Source organism: Peromyscus maniculatus, chromosome 1 (assembly GCF_049852395.1).
Source record: "Peromyscus maniculatus bairdii isolate BWxNUB_F1_BW_parent chromosome 1, HU_Pman_BW_mat_3.1, whole genome shotgun sequence".
In the NCBI taxonomy this organism is placed as follows: domain Eukaryota; kingdom Metazoa; phylum Chordata; class Mammalia; order Rodentia; family Cricetidae; genus Peromyscus; species Peromyscus maniculatus.
Window position 1 is genome coordinate 179420689 of NC_134852.1, and position 14933 is coordinate 179435621.

A 14933-nucleotide genomic window follows, 5' to 3' on the forward strand; every position below is an offset into this window, starting at 1 on the left:
AGACTTTAATATCTGAGTGGGTAAAGGGAAAAACAACACACACTCTCTCTTGATGGTTTTCTTCTTTAGTCTTCTGTATTCTTTCTGTGTTCTTTCCTACTGTATACTTTTTTTCCTACAGCTTATACACCCCAACAAAGTTTTCCAAGCAATATAGGAATCATAATGTGGTTACATTCTGTTCTTCAAGTGAATACTTATAATGAATACAGGTAAAAACATGTTTTTTTTTAATCTCCCTTACATGATTAAAAACAAAATCACCCCATTTTACAGTTACATCTAAGTAACTTGCTACAGATTAACAGAACATGCATAAGCAGAAAGTATTTTTTATCAGCCAACTCTTTTGTTGGCAGGGTGCATTTTGCAGTTATAAAGAAAGGGCCAATTACTTTATTACTTATCTTAAAAGGTAATCCTATAAGGAATCTTAAAGGAATCATAAACCTAAACTTTTATATATGAAAAAGAATCAGCCAGCTCTACTTCAAATCTTTAGGGTACATACCCACTCATCAATAATATATATCAGCCTTCCTTGGTAGGTATCCCATGACTCTGGCATCTTGAACATCTTGGAGTCTCCAAGGAAATCCAGGCTTCAACTTCACAGCTTCATGAAATGGCCTCTCTAGGCCTCCGTTCAGGGACAACCCTGACACATGGCTTTCTTAGTGGCTTTCTTTAGGCACAGAGGCAAATTCCATAACCTGTTTCTTTTATCCTTAACTCTAAAGTCAGAACCACATGGCCAAAGCTGCCAAATTCTGCTGCTTTTGAGGCGGGAACATAGCCACTTCATTCAATTACATCTTTACCAGCTCTCTGTTCTTCACTGCTTAACCTTGGATATCCTGAAACTGGATCTCTAGACCAGGCTGGTCTCAGACTGGAAGATCTGCCAGCTTCTGCCTTCCCAGTACTGGGATTAAAGATGTGCCCCACCATACTCTGCTCTAAGCATTACTTTAGTTTCTTTCCACAAGTTGGAAACTTAGCTGGGTGGGATCTTGCCCTGAGGTCACCACTTCCTTTATTCCATTTCTTAGTCCATTTATCTCCTTGAACAAAAGACTTAGTTCCATCCCACTTCCTGGTACTCTTTTTTCTTCTCAAAATTTATATTTTGTAATTTGCCTTGCTTAGCTTGTTCCTTTTCATTATAAATCTTCATTAGAGTTACCACTAATAACCACAGGACAGAGTGTATACTAGGCTGTTTTGAGATTTTTTTTTTCTGCCAATGGAGTTAATCCCAAACTCTTCACTTTAGCCCCAGGCAGACTCCTTGGACAAGGGTGAAAAGCAGCCACATTCTTCACCAAAATATCACATGATCAGTCTCTAGGCCATGTACTAACATTTGTCTCTTCTGAAACATCTTGATCCCCACAGTTTATCAAACCACATTCAGCACCACTGTCTTCCACGCTCCTACTAGGATGGCCCATTAAGCAATGCTTAAAGCATTCCACTGCTTTCCTAACCCAAACTCCTAAAGTTCATGTTACTCCAAACAAAAACATGGTCAGGCCTATAACAGCAATACCCCTGTCCCTCGTATCAAATTCTGTCTTAGGAGTTCTATTGCTGTGAATAGACACCACGGCCATGGCAACTCATATGAGAAAAAATATTTAGTTAAGGAGGCTTTCTTACAGTTTCAGAGGTTCAGTCCATTATCATCATGACAGGGAGCATGGCAGCATGCAGGCAGATGTGGTGCTAGAGTAGTAGCTGAGAGTTCTACATCCTGCAGGCAACAGGAAGTGGACCTAAAACACTGGGTGGTACCTAAGCATAGGAAACCTCAAAGCTCTCCCCCACAGTGACACACTTCCTCCAACAAGGCCATACTCACTCCAACAAACCGCACCTTCTAATAGTGCCACTCCCTGAGAGGTTATGGGGGCCAATTACATTCAGACTACCACACTAGACTTAGAAGGACAAAGAACATATGCTCTCATTCATAGGTAGAAGTTAAAAAGTTGATCTCACAGAAGCAGAAAAGTGGTTCCCAGAGCTGAGAAGGGTGATGGGAAGGAATTGAAGAAGGATGATCAATAATATAGGGGTGAAATCAGGGGAGGGATTATGTTCTAAACCAGCAGGATGAGTTTAGATGACAGTTGTATATTTAAAATGCCTAGCAGAAAGAACTTTGAGTAGTTACCACAGACAGACAGTTCATGTTTGAAGTGATGGATATGCTGGCTACCCTGGTCTGATCATTACATATTACACCCATGCACTGAAATGTCACCTTGAACACCATACATATCTACCATTATTATGTGTCAATTAACATCTGAAAACCTTTAAAAAACAAATAATTGTAGATGAAATTTCTAAACAGTCTTATTAAATAGGAAACACAAAGCCAAATATGGGGGCAATAGCTGAAGAGGTCTGAGAAATAGCAAAAAGCCACTGACAAAACCTTAACTAACCTCGCCGTGGGTTCCCAAGAGAGAGCCTCTTTCTGTCTAACCTGCACTTTTATTGCTTTCCTGTTCTGCCTTCTCATTGGCTCTAAGAGCCATCACTTCCTTGTCACTGCCTGTCTATACAGACCTCCAGGTCTCTATAGTTGGTACTGGGATTAAAGGTGTGTGTCACCACACTTAGCTGTGTCCTTGACCACACAGAGACTCTGCCTGCCATGTGATCGGGATTAAGGGTATGTGCTACCACCGCTTGACTTCTGTTTATGGCTCGCTATGTGACCTCATTATGTGACCTCTGATCTCCAGGCAAACTTTATTTATTAACATACAAATAAAATCACATTTCAGCACAATTAAAATATCACCACAAATAATTGTTAAAAAGCCCCCAAGTGGGGCTGACAGTGCCTACCTGTAATCCCAGCATCTGCGAGGCTAAAAGACAGGAAGATTGCAGCAAGTCCAGGCCAGCCTGGTCTACGTATGAAATCCCAGGCCAACCTGGTCTACATATGAAATCCCTGGCTAACTTGGTCTACATATGAAACCCCAGGCCAACCTGGTCTACATATGAAATCACAGGCCAACCTGGTCTACATATGAAACACCAGGCCAGCCTGGTCTACATATGAAACCCCAGGCCAGCCTGGTCTATATATGGAATTCCACACCAGCCTGGTCCATATATGGAATCCCATGCCAGCCTTGTCTATATATGGAATCCCACACTAGCCTGGTCTATATATAGAATCCCATGCCAGCCTTGTCTATATATGGAATCCCACACCAGCCTGGTCCATATATAGAATCCCTTGCCAGGCTGGTCTATATATGGAATCCCACACCAGCCTGGTCCATATATAGAATCCCATGCCAGGCCACACCAGCCTGGTCTATATATGGACTCCTATGCCAGCCTGGTTTACATATAGAATTTCATGCCAGCTGGGGCTAGATGGAAAGACCTTGTCTTAAAAAACCCAAGCCAACCCTAACACGACCAAATATTGTCATTTTGTATATTGCTACTTCTTCAACAACCCAGGATGATGCTTCTCCTGGATCCTGGAGCAGCCAGGGAGGGGCCAATCTTGCTGCAGGCCACTGGCAAGTGCAGGGTGGTGTCCTGATGGAAGGTCATGGGGCTCTTAAAACTGTAGACATTCCATTTTCCGTCCCGTACTAGCACTGCTTTAGACATGGGGGACTGACACTAAACTGGAGACAACGGTCTGCCTTCTCCTGGAGGTCGTTTTACCAGTGGGAGGGAAACAGCAAAAGATGAATGAGATACAGACAACGTTAGGTGAAGGTAAAGATACAGAGAAAATCAAACCAGCAAGGGGCAGAGTAGAGAGCCACTGGGCCTGGAAAGAAGGGCGAGAATGAGCCCTGCTGGTATTTGCTGTTTGGGGCCGAGGAGGACAGCTCTTGCAAAGGCCCTGAGATGCAGGCACACACCACTTGTGTGAAGGATAACACGAAGTCCCCCACGCACCCACCCTACACCTACTGCTGCAGCTGTGTAGGAGGTGAGGAGCGTAGAGATTCCCTCACAGGGCAGGTGAGAGGTCTCACAGAGTGAGGACTTCTTTTACACGGAGGGGCAGCGAGTTCTGGAAGCTTTGGCCAGGCTTGTGTTTGCAACTGCACCATTTTGGACGTCATACAGGAAAGGAAGTGATGGGGGAAATGGTGGGGGAAGGGAGACGAGGCTCTTTCACAAACTCAAAGGGGAGAGAAACGTGGTGGCTTGGATCCTGGCAGGGAGTGGTGGAAATCTGAAGAGTGGCGGAGAGGGGCCAGCACCACAGTGCCTGAGCCAGGGTAAGTTGACCAATGGTGGGAGACTGTCCCTGGTCAGGGGCCTGAGACTCTGGGACCACTGAAGCCTCAACGTGTCAAAAGTGTATGCTCCCCGGGGCCCCACCTTCTCTCTGAACACCCTGTATTTAAGTTTATCCAGATACGAGCACAGATAGAAGTGATCTTTTGAGAGTTGGGCGTGTTGGCACACACTTGCAAGCCTGGCACTTAGGAAGTGGAGGCAGGCAGACAGGAGGAGTTTAAGGTCATTCTGGGCTACACAGGACTTCTAAGAATTCCCCTTTGTGGGAAGAGGAATTCCATTAGAGGAAAACTGGGGTTTGAATCCTGCCAGGCACCTCCGCCTACTGAACATTTATAATTCCAAGATCGGAATGTGTTCTGAGTGGGACTGAGAGGATGGACAGACTGGAGAAGAGCACTGAGCCTCCCAGTGCTGCTGATTGCTCTGAATACTCCCAATTACAGGACAGAGAGAATGAGGGAGGAAATCTGCCACCAGATGGCAGTCCATCCCTAGAAATGTCTGATGGCCCTGCAAGCCAGGGTGGAACAAGTCCCTGGATTATCAGGAAGGGTTAGTTAGTATTCTCTCCTCTAGCCGGGTACTAGACCCCTGGAGGTGCCTGTCACCCTGAGGTGGTTCTTCAGGCTGCCCACACAAGGTGACTTGAGAGGTCTGTTCTTCCCAAACAAATCCATGACCCAGTGTAACAAGAAAATTCTTAAGACCCTTGGCAATCTGTTAGGCCTCTGAATGCCTCAATACAGTGCCCTTAAAAATATAGAGAATGGTACACATTGGATTACAAAAACAAGCAAACAAAAAACAGCAAATGCTGAAATGTGGTAAATATTTAAGAAAATGTGTGGTGTGATAAAACCTGGGGGCAGGCCTCTTCCCCATTGTGATTGTGGAACAGATGTGGGTTAAATGATATTTCAAGATATTTACAATCATCCCGGGATGTTTGTTCCCTGCTATCACATTAGACAATATGTAGTTAGAGGTCAGTGAAAATAAAGATGCCTTGTCTTTTCCCTTCACCCCATACTCTCCAGGCTCCTTTGTTCAGTTCGTGGATCTCTTCAGTTGGTCCATGGAGCCAGTCAATATCGGGAGACCCTAGCTTATCAATCCTTAGCAATCAATACTGTCAAGAGGAGTTAAAGGGGATGTTCCGAGGATGCCTGGCACGAGTCCTTACGTAACAACCACAGCACAAAAGCTGGCAGCCTGGACAGGAGTTTTCTCTCTGGCTCTGGGGCTCAGCCGCTCAGGGTAGCGGTGCCTCAGCCAGGGAAGACAACCACTGACATTCTCTCCGAGAAGGCTAAGGGTGAGCTGTCCCACCACGTCGCTTCCGTTGCCCACACCTCTATTCCATTCTCTGTCTACAAGTGCCATGTGACTGCGTGCCGGGCTGGAGTTCTCAGAACCGGTGCTGGTTCTGAGGGTTGTGGACTCATGAGTAAATGCCAGTGGAGATAGCTGAGCTGATTCTGTTACACTTTTGTCCACCTATCATAGGTTTTGCTGACTGAGGGCAAGGACCTCGTTTAATCAGGTTATAGAGGCTTCACCCAACTTGAGGAGGGAAGGGACCGGTGTCAGGAAGGGCTCTGGCACAGCCTCCTGTGGTGCCCTCCCCTTGGCCCTCTCTCTGATAGTCCTCCCCGCCCTCCCCGTCTCCCCTGGTCTCTGGAGCATTAGGATCTCCATGTCCTCTCAGCCCGTTCCTTTTCTTTCCAGCTAGGATGGATAGCATTGACTGTCAGGACCCAGAGTCCTAGAAGACAAACCTCTGGGCATGTCTGTGGGGAAGTTTCTAGAACAGGTTAATTGCTATGGGAAGACTTACCCCATATGTGGATGGCATCATTCAATGGCTTATTAAGTCCTAGACTTAATGAAACAGAGAAAATAAGCCAGATGCCAGCATTCATCTCCCTCTGCCTCCTGACTGTGGATGCGATGTGCCAGCTGCTGAAGCCCCTGTCACCATAACTTTCTTTCTGTGATGGACTACAACCTCAAATGGTTAGCCAACATTAGCCCGCCCTCCCTCCCTCCCTCCCTCCCTCCCTCCCTCCCTCCCTCCCTCCCTCCCTCCCTCCCTCCTCCCGTTATTTAAGAAAACAATACTTTAGCTCGGCCTGAGCTGCTTCCTGGGACCTCTTTGTTCCTCCCTCCATTGCTCCACCCAAAGTCAAGGTCAGTTTCACTCAGTCCCCAGAAGGGTGCAATAGATGCTAGAAGCCAGTTAATTTCGGTGGCTAGAGAAGCAAAAAAGGCTTTTGAATTCCTACATCATCTACTTAAAACATCCCCTTAACCCCTATACCTTCCTGTAACTCCTATCTCCTACCCTGCTTTACTTTCTTCATGGCGTTAAATCCCAATCTGAAATCGAGCATTTAGCTTATTATTGTCTGTGTTCCCCAATAGCATGCATGCTTCATAGAGCCAGCCCTGCAATGCCTAACACAGCCTTGGGTGTGTAATAAATGTTCAGCTAATACTGGGTAAAGGAACGAACAGACTGGACTGGGATAGGGATGACGGCAATTCTTGAATTTCAAATTTTCAGTCTTTTGTTCACTATTGATACCATGAACATAAAAACATCACGGGTCAGTTACACAAGGTTATTTTATGGAACAAGATTGATATAACAAGTCACTTCCCTTAGCACAAATAAAAGCCCTTTAAAAACATTTTTTCCCCAGAAAGCATCTATTTTATCATCATGCACAGGATGTGCATGCTAATCATTTTATTGTCATGTCCTGTGGTCTGCACACTTAAGGTACAGCTTCCTGGGTCTGCCTCCATCAGGGATCCCAGAACAGTCGCTGACAGGACTCCTGAAATATGTTAGCCAGAACACTGATGCCAGCAGGGGGCACCAGCGAGCAACCACAGGAACAAATCTAGCAGAGTAACTGCATTTTCTTTCATCTGCAGTTTACAGGACTGGCCTGACATAACAACACCATTTCCCATCGACTGAGAAGCTATCTGAAGACCTCACAGAAGACATGCTCCTCAAACGTGGAGAGTAAAGAGGTCATTTATCAAGTTGTCTCAGGGACATCATGAATTGGATTTTTTATTTTTATAATGTCTAGGATTTTTTTCTCTTTTAATTTTCATTTGGAAAAATTGTATTAAATATGCGTGTGTGTGTGTGTGTGTGTGTGTGTGTGTGTGTGTGTGTGTGTGTGTGTGTGTGTGTGTGTGTGTTTAAGATGTAAGGGGTGCCTCACACTGTAGCCCAGGCTGGCCTAGAACTTACTATGTAGATCAGACTAGATTTGGGCTAATAGCAGAAATCTTCCTGCCTCAGCCTCCTTAGTGCTGAGTTTACAGGCATGAGCCACCATACCTGGATTTATACATAAATGTGTATCCTCAACAGTATAACTTAGATTTTGCCATTTGGAGTGTGGACTCGAACTCAGAAACTTCTGTGCACTAAACAAATACTTTGCCGCTGAGCTATAGCCCTAGCCCAATTGTTTTTTGTTTGTTTTACAACTTCCATCTTAACAAAAATGAAGTCATAAGGGATAATCCTTGTGTCTACCTTCCCTTGTCAAATATTAAAAGCGCCCACATTGTTGTTTGCAGCTTTTGTTCACTGCTTTTTTCCTGCATGAGATGTTAAGAAAAACTTCCATTACCTATTTATCAATTTTATCTTCAATTTCCCTGTTTTCGTCTTTTGGGCTGTAATGAGTGTGCTATTCAGTTGATTCTCCTGCTTGTCTTCTGATATGTCTGTGCTGACATTTTCTTCAGATGGAGTCTCTGCTGCTCTCTGAGGCAGAGTCTCTCACTTGGCCTGGAGCTCCCGGGTTAGGCTCAGGCAGAGCCACCGGTTTCCCTCCCCCAACCCCAGGATTACAAGCATGTGCCACCATGCTCAGCTTTTTCATGTGTGTTAGGGGGACTGATTCAGATCCTCACACTTGTGTGACAAGCACTTTACCGACTGACTTGTCTCCTCCGTCCCATCTAATTTAAGGTTTTCGCACAGGGTTTTGTTTCTGTTTTCTACTGAAGTGTAAGTCATATATTTTATGTATGTGGATGTTTCAAATAAAGAGAGAGATTATCAAATCACTATATTCCTTTATTTGATCACTTTAGGATTAGCTGTCAAACACAACTTCTTTGAAAAAATGTGAGGTGGTAATGTGTTCCCCGAAATATTATGCACCCTAATAAACTTATCTGGGGTCAGAGACAGAACAGCCACAATATTAAAAATAGAGGATAGGCAGTGGTAGCACACGCCTTTAATCCTAGCATTCCAGAGGCAGAAATCCATCTGTTCAAGGATACTGCCAAGCATAGTTACTCATGCCTTTAATTCCAGAAAGTGAGCCTTTAATCCCAGGGAGTGAGGCAGAAAGCAGAAAGATATATAAGGCATAGGGACCAGAAACTAGAGGCATTCGGCTGGTTAAGCTTTCAGGCTTTAGAGCAGCAGTTCAGCTGAGATTCATTCTGGATGAGGACTCAGAGGAAACAGGACCAGCTGAGGATCCAGCGAGGTGAGGTGGCTGTGGCTTGTTCTGTCTCTCTGATCTTCCAGTGTTCACCCCAATACTTGGCCTCAGGTTGGATTTTTATTAATAAGAACTTTTAAGATTCATGCTACAAAGATGTCCTTCCCATGTGCCTTTGCACTGATTCTTCAGGTGTGCACTAAGTGATCGCTGATGTGTGAACTTAAACTGGGGTGCACTATTCTGAACCATCAATCCACTTCTCTGTCTTACTCAAATACTCCTGTCTCCAAATAGAGCACTGCAGAGTGGATCTTGGTGTGCTGCGGTAGAGCATGTTGACCGGTCTTGCTCTCCAGGAGAGCCTGGGCTGTCCTTTACTCCTAGCTTCTGAAGAAATGAAAACACAGAGCTACATCATCTCCTTTCTTTCTCTCTAATTGTTTGATGGGAGTCTTTTCATAAAAATCTGCTTTATAGAAACAGGCTGCTTATGTAATTCTTGTTCCTTTCTTTCAGTCTCAGAAGATTTGAATTTTTTTTTAAAAAAAGCTTGAATTTTCTTCAGGAAAAAAAGCTTTTTACAATATACATATTTAATAGGGTGGAAAAGAGAATAGAGAATAACTGTTCTTAATGTCTAAGTATCTCTTTAACAAACAAGCCCAATGAGTCGTTCAAACAAACTTTACATTTTGTGTTCATTTAAGCAAGATGATATAAACTGATAGAGTGCCCACATGCCTTTGTCCCTTGCCACACCATGCCAGTCTCTGTTGACAGCCTCTAGGTCCTCCCTTGCTCTTTCTAACACTTCTTCTGTAATGTTTATCTACAATTCCTCACATACCGGTAGCCTCAATCTCATGCTTTTTCGTCTCCATTTTCTATCAAGTCCCTATATCAGGCACTACGTTAAAATCACCAATAAAGCCTACATCTCTCCCAGTGTATTTAAACATGTGCCAAAGACCACCAACAGCATTTTGTAAGTCCTAAGTAGTATCCGTGTGCTGCTTTTACCTAAGAGTATTGACAGAAATCAGCATTAGGGAAAATGGGGTGGATTTTGCAGGAGTCTGCACAACCCTGTGTAAATCTGTAAGAATGCTACACTTCAATACACAGCTTGAGCATCCCCAGGGAAATCTGGATGAATAAATGAGTTTAGAGATTAAACATGCTATCTTCTCAAACAACATCCTAAAAAATCAAGAATGGAATCTTTTAAACCCAAGAAATCACACCAGGCCAAGTGATGCAGCTTTAACTATAAATTTTGTTAATGAACCCCTGTAAAAATTCCAGGCAAAATAGGGTCCCATAGACCCCCAAACATTATAGGCTATTACCAATACTCAGCTACCCTCCTGAATTTGACTATAAGACCCTATTGCTGAAGGAACCACATATTTGAGTCAAAGAATATGGAGGATGCAAGCTGGTACTCACCCGGAAACTTCGTCTCTATTGGCTAGTTTTCATGGTGCTGGAGAGTGGTATGCCTATGACCAGAAGAGAAAAGCAAGCATCAGTCTCACCCAGCTGTGAACTCTGCAGGTTACAACAATGAATGCTCTGATGAGATATAACAGCTGGTGCAACAGTGGTACGAACAGTACGGGAGTAACCAACCACTTTCGGAACAGATTCCAAAGCTTCTTGAATCCCATAACTAGCGCAGTTAAAGTAGCCGAGAGCCTGTGGCTAGATAGATCATAGGTGCTAGGGGAGAAGCCAATACTATTATTCTGCCAGATGAATGTAGTACTAAAAGGAATCCTAATGACTTATTGATGTATAACTCAGCACACCCCTCAAATCTCACCAGAAAAGATTCTTCCTGCAATAGATGGGGATCAACATAGGCAATTAACTGTTTTCCAACAGTTAATTTCAATTTCAACAGTTCAATGTTCAGAGAATAAGAGACTGTGGAATGCTCAGTGTTAAATGGGCACTTGCACATATGAATTCACAGTGATTGTCACAACATGCTTAAGACCAGCTCAAGTTCAAGCCATACAAAATTCCATCATGGAGAGGGGAAGGCAGGCATGAAATTCCATCACTAGCTGAGGAGCTATAGGCAATTGATAGCTTCTAAGAGAGACAGAAGGGAGAGCCAGTTTCTTTTAATGATGTGACCCCTTGTAAATTGACCACTCTCCAGGGCAGGCCCCATTCCCAAGACTTTGGGCAACACAAATTAGACTCAACAGAGGGGGTGGTGGGAGAAGAAAACTCAAAGTTGAGGAGGTAAGAAGGGGAAGGTAGAGAGGGCGAATGTGGGAGGAGCTGGGGGAGGGGTGAATATGATCAAAGTACATTGTATAACAACATCTCAAAGCATTCACAGAAATTATTTTTTAAAAGGTTTAGGCAAGAAGAAGGCAGGAGTGAGGGTGGTCAACAAAGAGAGTGTTTGGCTAATGATACATTGACAGTGTCTGAGTGACAGCCATGGTGAGTGACAGCCAAGGTGACCTCCTTCTTTCTGGTTAGAATTTCAGGGTTTTCTAAATTCCTTGGACCTACATTGTGAGTTGTATATATGAATTTATTCTTCCTTGGAACGTTTTCTTCTCTCTCCTTCTCAACAAAGTTCTAAATAAAGTGTCCAAAATTCCTGGGAGGAAACCCAGGTCATAGCTCAAGATGACCAAGAAGAAGCAGGGTTCTTCTTGGAGTTGAGGTCTGTATCTCACAGAGCTTAATCTGAGAGTTGCTTTGCCTGATGGCTTCAGTGCAGGCAAGCTACATGTTCAGCCACTGAAGTTGGCCTGGCCCACCTTTCACCAATTCCTTCACATGAGTTTGGAGGCTACATTTAAAAACCAGACAACATACATGTCGGACAACATACATGTCACAGACACTCTTTTCATTTCTACTCCTAAAGTGCAGGGTTGCTCACTCCAGTTGGATGTGACCTGTCTGCACATCATCAGACACCTTCTAGAAGTTGAGCAAAACAAACAGATTTGGGAAACAATGTAGCCAGAAAATCAATACTTGGTGATTGAAGGACATTTTGAAGTATTTCAGAGTCACCCAAATGACGACAGACTACCTGAGCAATTTAGAGCAAATGTACTCAACTTTTATGAAATCTTTCAGCTTTGAACAGCATTTAGTTGCTAGTAAACTGAGAAGTGATCTGGGTGGCTTGAACAAATGAAAGAAATACCTTTTGATACAAAAATAAATATTTCAGAAGCAAGCAATAAAAGGCTGGTACAATGACCACCATGGCCATCAGGCATCATGTAATGGCAAGTGCTCTTCTTGAGGTTTAGTAAAGCCTGGACCAAGTGGACAGATGGCAGAGGATGCTGGGGAAGATGGAGAGGGTGCCTCTATAGGCAATCAGAGAGAAGAGGCAAAGGAATTTCCTTTGAAGAGCAGAGGTTGGGGATTTCCACACACATGTCCACAGATTTCTGGACTACTTAGTATCTTCAAATTAGCCTCCAGAGAGGTGCAACCCAGCAGTGTGTGAGCATCCCTTTCTCACTAACCTTACTTGGCAATGTTTAGCCTCACCTCCATATACCCAGTGCCCTCATGCCTTCTGTTCTGTTTTCTATCAAGCTTTAGTTGCAGGTATCATCAAAAAACCCTGATCACCAATAAAACTCATAACTCTCTGAAATGGTGTATGTATTTGAACAATTGTCAAGGTCATCCAAAGTTGATCGCTTTATATCTGAAGAACTTTTACTTTTTCCACTCAGGGATTAAAATATTATTTTATTATTATATTTCATATATTCATCTTATGTCACTGAGTTGGGTTTTTCATATTGTTTTTAACTTCTGGGACTTTTTCTCATATCTTCAGTACATTTAATAATTGGTACAAAATTGGTGCTGGGTATGGTGATGTACAATGGTAATCCAAGCACTTGGGAGACTAAGGAAAAGGAATTGCAAGTTTGAGGCAAGCCTAGTCAAGCAAGACTTTGCCTCAAAAACAGATAAACAAATGAACAAACCAACCCCCAGACAAAAATTGAAATTTCAGATCTTTTTAAAAAATTTTATATAGGTTCATTGTGCATTAAAGAGACCAGCTTATTGCCTGTCATAGCCATTGCAAACTGATCGTCCAACTCAGTGGTTCAATATTCAGCTATACTGATTGTAATATTATTATAGTTAGTTACTGTCAACTTGACACAGACCTAGACATACCTGGGAAGAGGGAATCTCAACTGAGCAATCCCATCCATCAGCTTGGCCTGTGCACATGTCTATGGGGCATGTTCTTGACTGCTGATTGATGCAGGAGGGCCCAGCCCACTATGGCCAATACCATATCTGGGTAGTTAAGCCTGGGCTGTGTCAGAAACGGAGCTGAGCAAGCCAGGAAGATCAAGCTAGTAAGCGGTGTTCTTCCATGATCTCTTGCTTCATTTCTTGCCTTGAGATCCTGCTCTGGCTTCTCTTGGTAATGGGCTGTACCTGTAAGTGAAAATTAACCCCTTTCTTCCCTGAATTGTTTTTGGTCGTGGTGTTTATCACAGCAGCAGAAATGAGGACAGACTTATTTATAGTCTTCATTTAGTTGTGCTTTACCTTTGTTCTTGGTTCAGATACCTAATATAGTCCCTTACCATAAGCATTTTTTAAACATTCACTCTAAATTCTTGCTCCCGGAGTCCTGATTTAGGAGAGTTCCTGTGTGTGAGTTCGGGTGAGTTGCAGAAGGGGGAGGACCGAGGCCCAGAAAGCAGCCCTTGATAGCCACAGAACCATTGCTGCTCCTTGTCATTTGTTGCTGTCTTGCTAGGTAAGTCTCTCAGTCAGCATCACCTCTTTGAAGTCCTGGCAAGAAGCTGCTGGGTAGGGAGTCAGTAGCAATGGTTTGGGGGTTGAAGGGAGGTGGATAGGGGTGGATTCCACTTCTGTGCCTCTCTTCATTCGCTATCACCCTGAGAGACATTGGAGCATGCCCCATGATGCCCCGTGGATATCCATAGGGAATGTCTAGGAAACTGTGGGAAGCCATACAGTAGAGTCAGTTAATGATTGTCCTGAACAGCCTGGAGGTGATGTGTGTGTAAACTTTAACCAGCCTTCCTCCAACTTTTCACTATTTCCTGAGGTTACCTGCCATTCCCAAAGTGGCAGCCACCCACCTGAACATTTTATCTCTACTGTTCAGAGCTCATATCTCTTCTTGGTTTATGAGTTTCTTCAGGGTTGATCAGTAGCCTGAATCACACTAGATTTTTAAGGTTGTTGCTAAAAATAAAAAGTTTGAAATTAGGTAATATAGCATGAAAGAAACATATTCTTCCACAATTCTTAGAGATTAGGAGTCCAAAAAAAAAAAAGCTGGAAGTTTACTTCACAGGAAGGGCTCATGCCATGCCATCCCAATTTCTGGCCTTTGCTGGTAATCCTTGGGGCTCCTTCATTCACAGGTGTGCTGCCCATGTCCTTATTGCTGCTCTGTTCACATAGTGCCCTATGTGTCAGCATCTTTTCTGTTTATTAAGCCATCTGTTGCTATAATGATAGGCCATGGAGTTGATCCAAGATGATCTCATTTGGAGATCCTTAACTTAATTGCATCTTCAAAGATCTTTTTTTTTTTTTTTTTTTCCAAGTAGGGTTCTTGACAGTTTCTAGGTGGACTTTTTTCCCATCCACCATCATCTTGGCAGGAGCAGAAACTCCTAGGGGCAGATGGCCCTCTGTCTGTCTTCAGTTCATCCCAGCAGGGCACTGTGATTGCCCCGTACTATCTTAGCTCCTATGGAGCTCTCTGGAGCTCACAAGCTCACTGCCCTGGTACGCAGGCATAGGTCCCTTTCCTCTCTCTTAAGGCTTCAGGAGGACCTAAGAGCTCTGGCTAAGGAGCCATTTCTCAGTCTGACTTGCAGGGAAGCCATGCATTTGTCCCAGGTCCTATGACCTCCTCTGTCCTCTGTCAACCTTAATAGAGACTTAATAGACATGCCGAGCTGGGCCAGAGTATATAAAAATCTATAAACCATTAACTATAGTTATATTAAACTAATAAGAATCAATTTCCACACTTGCCTTCAAAGCATGCTGGGCCTCAGAAGCGACCTGAAAAATGACAGTCCGCAGCTGGGCTTGTGATCAGAGGAGGCTGGCCAG

The 14933-nt window shown here is 43.8% G+C and overlaps 1 long non-coding RNA gene across 5 annotated transcripts in view; it reads left to right on the top strand.

Annotated features, from left to right (window-relative positions):
• The window catches only part of LOC121823216 (uncharacterized), a 150907-nt gene that overhangs the window by 17335 nt on the left and 118639 nt on the right, over positions 1-14933 (top strand). Inside the window, exon 3 of one of the 5 annotated variants that reach the window (XR_013047984.1) lies at positions 13463-13593. The exons of the other annotated variants lie outside the window; for them this stretch is intronic. This is a non-coding gene — a long non-coding RNA (uncharacterized LOC121823216). The remainder of the gene's footprint in view (positions 1-13462; positions 13594-14933) is intronic. 5 annotated transcript variants of the gene reach the window in all.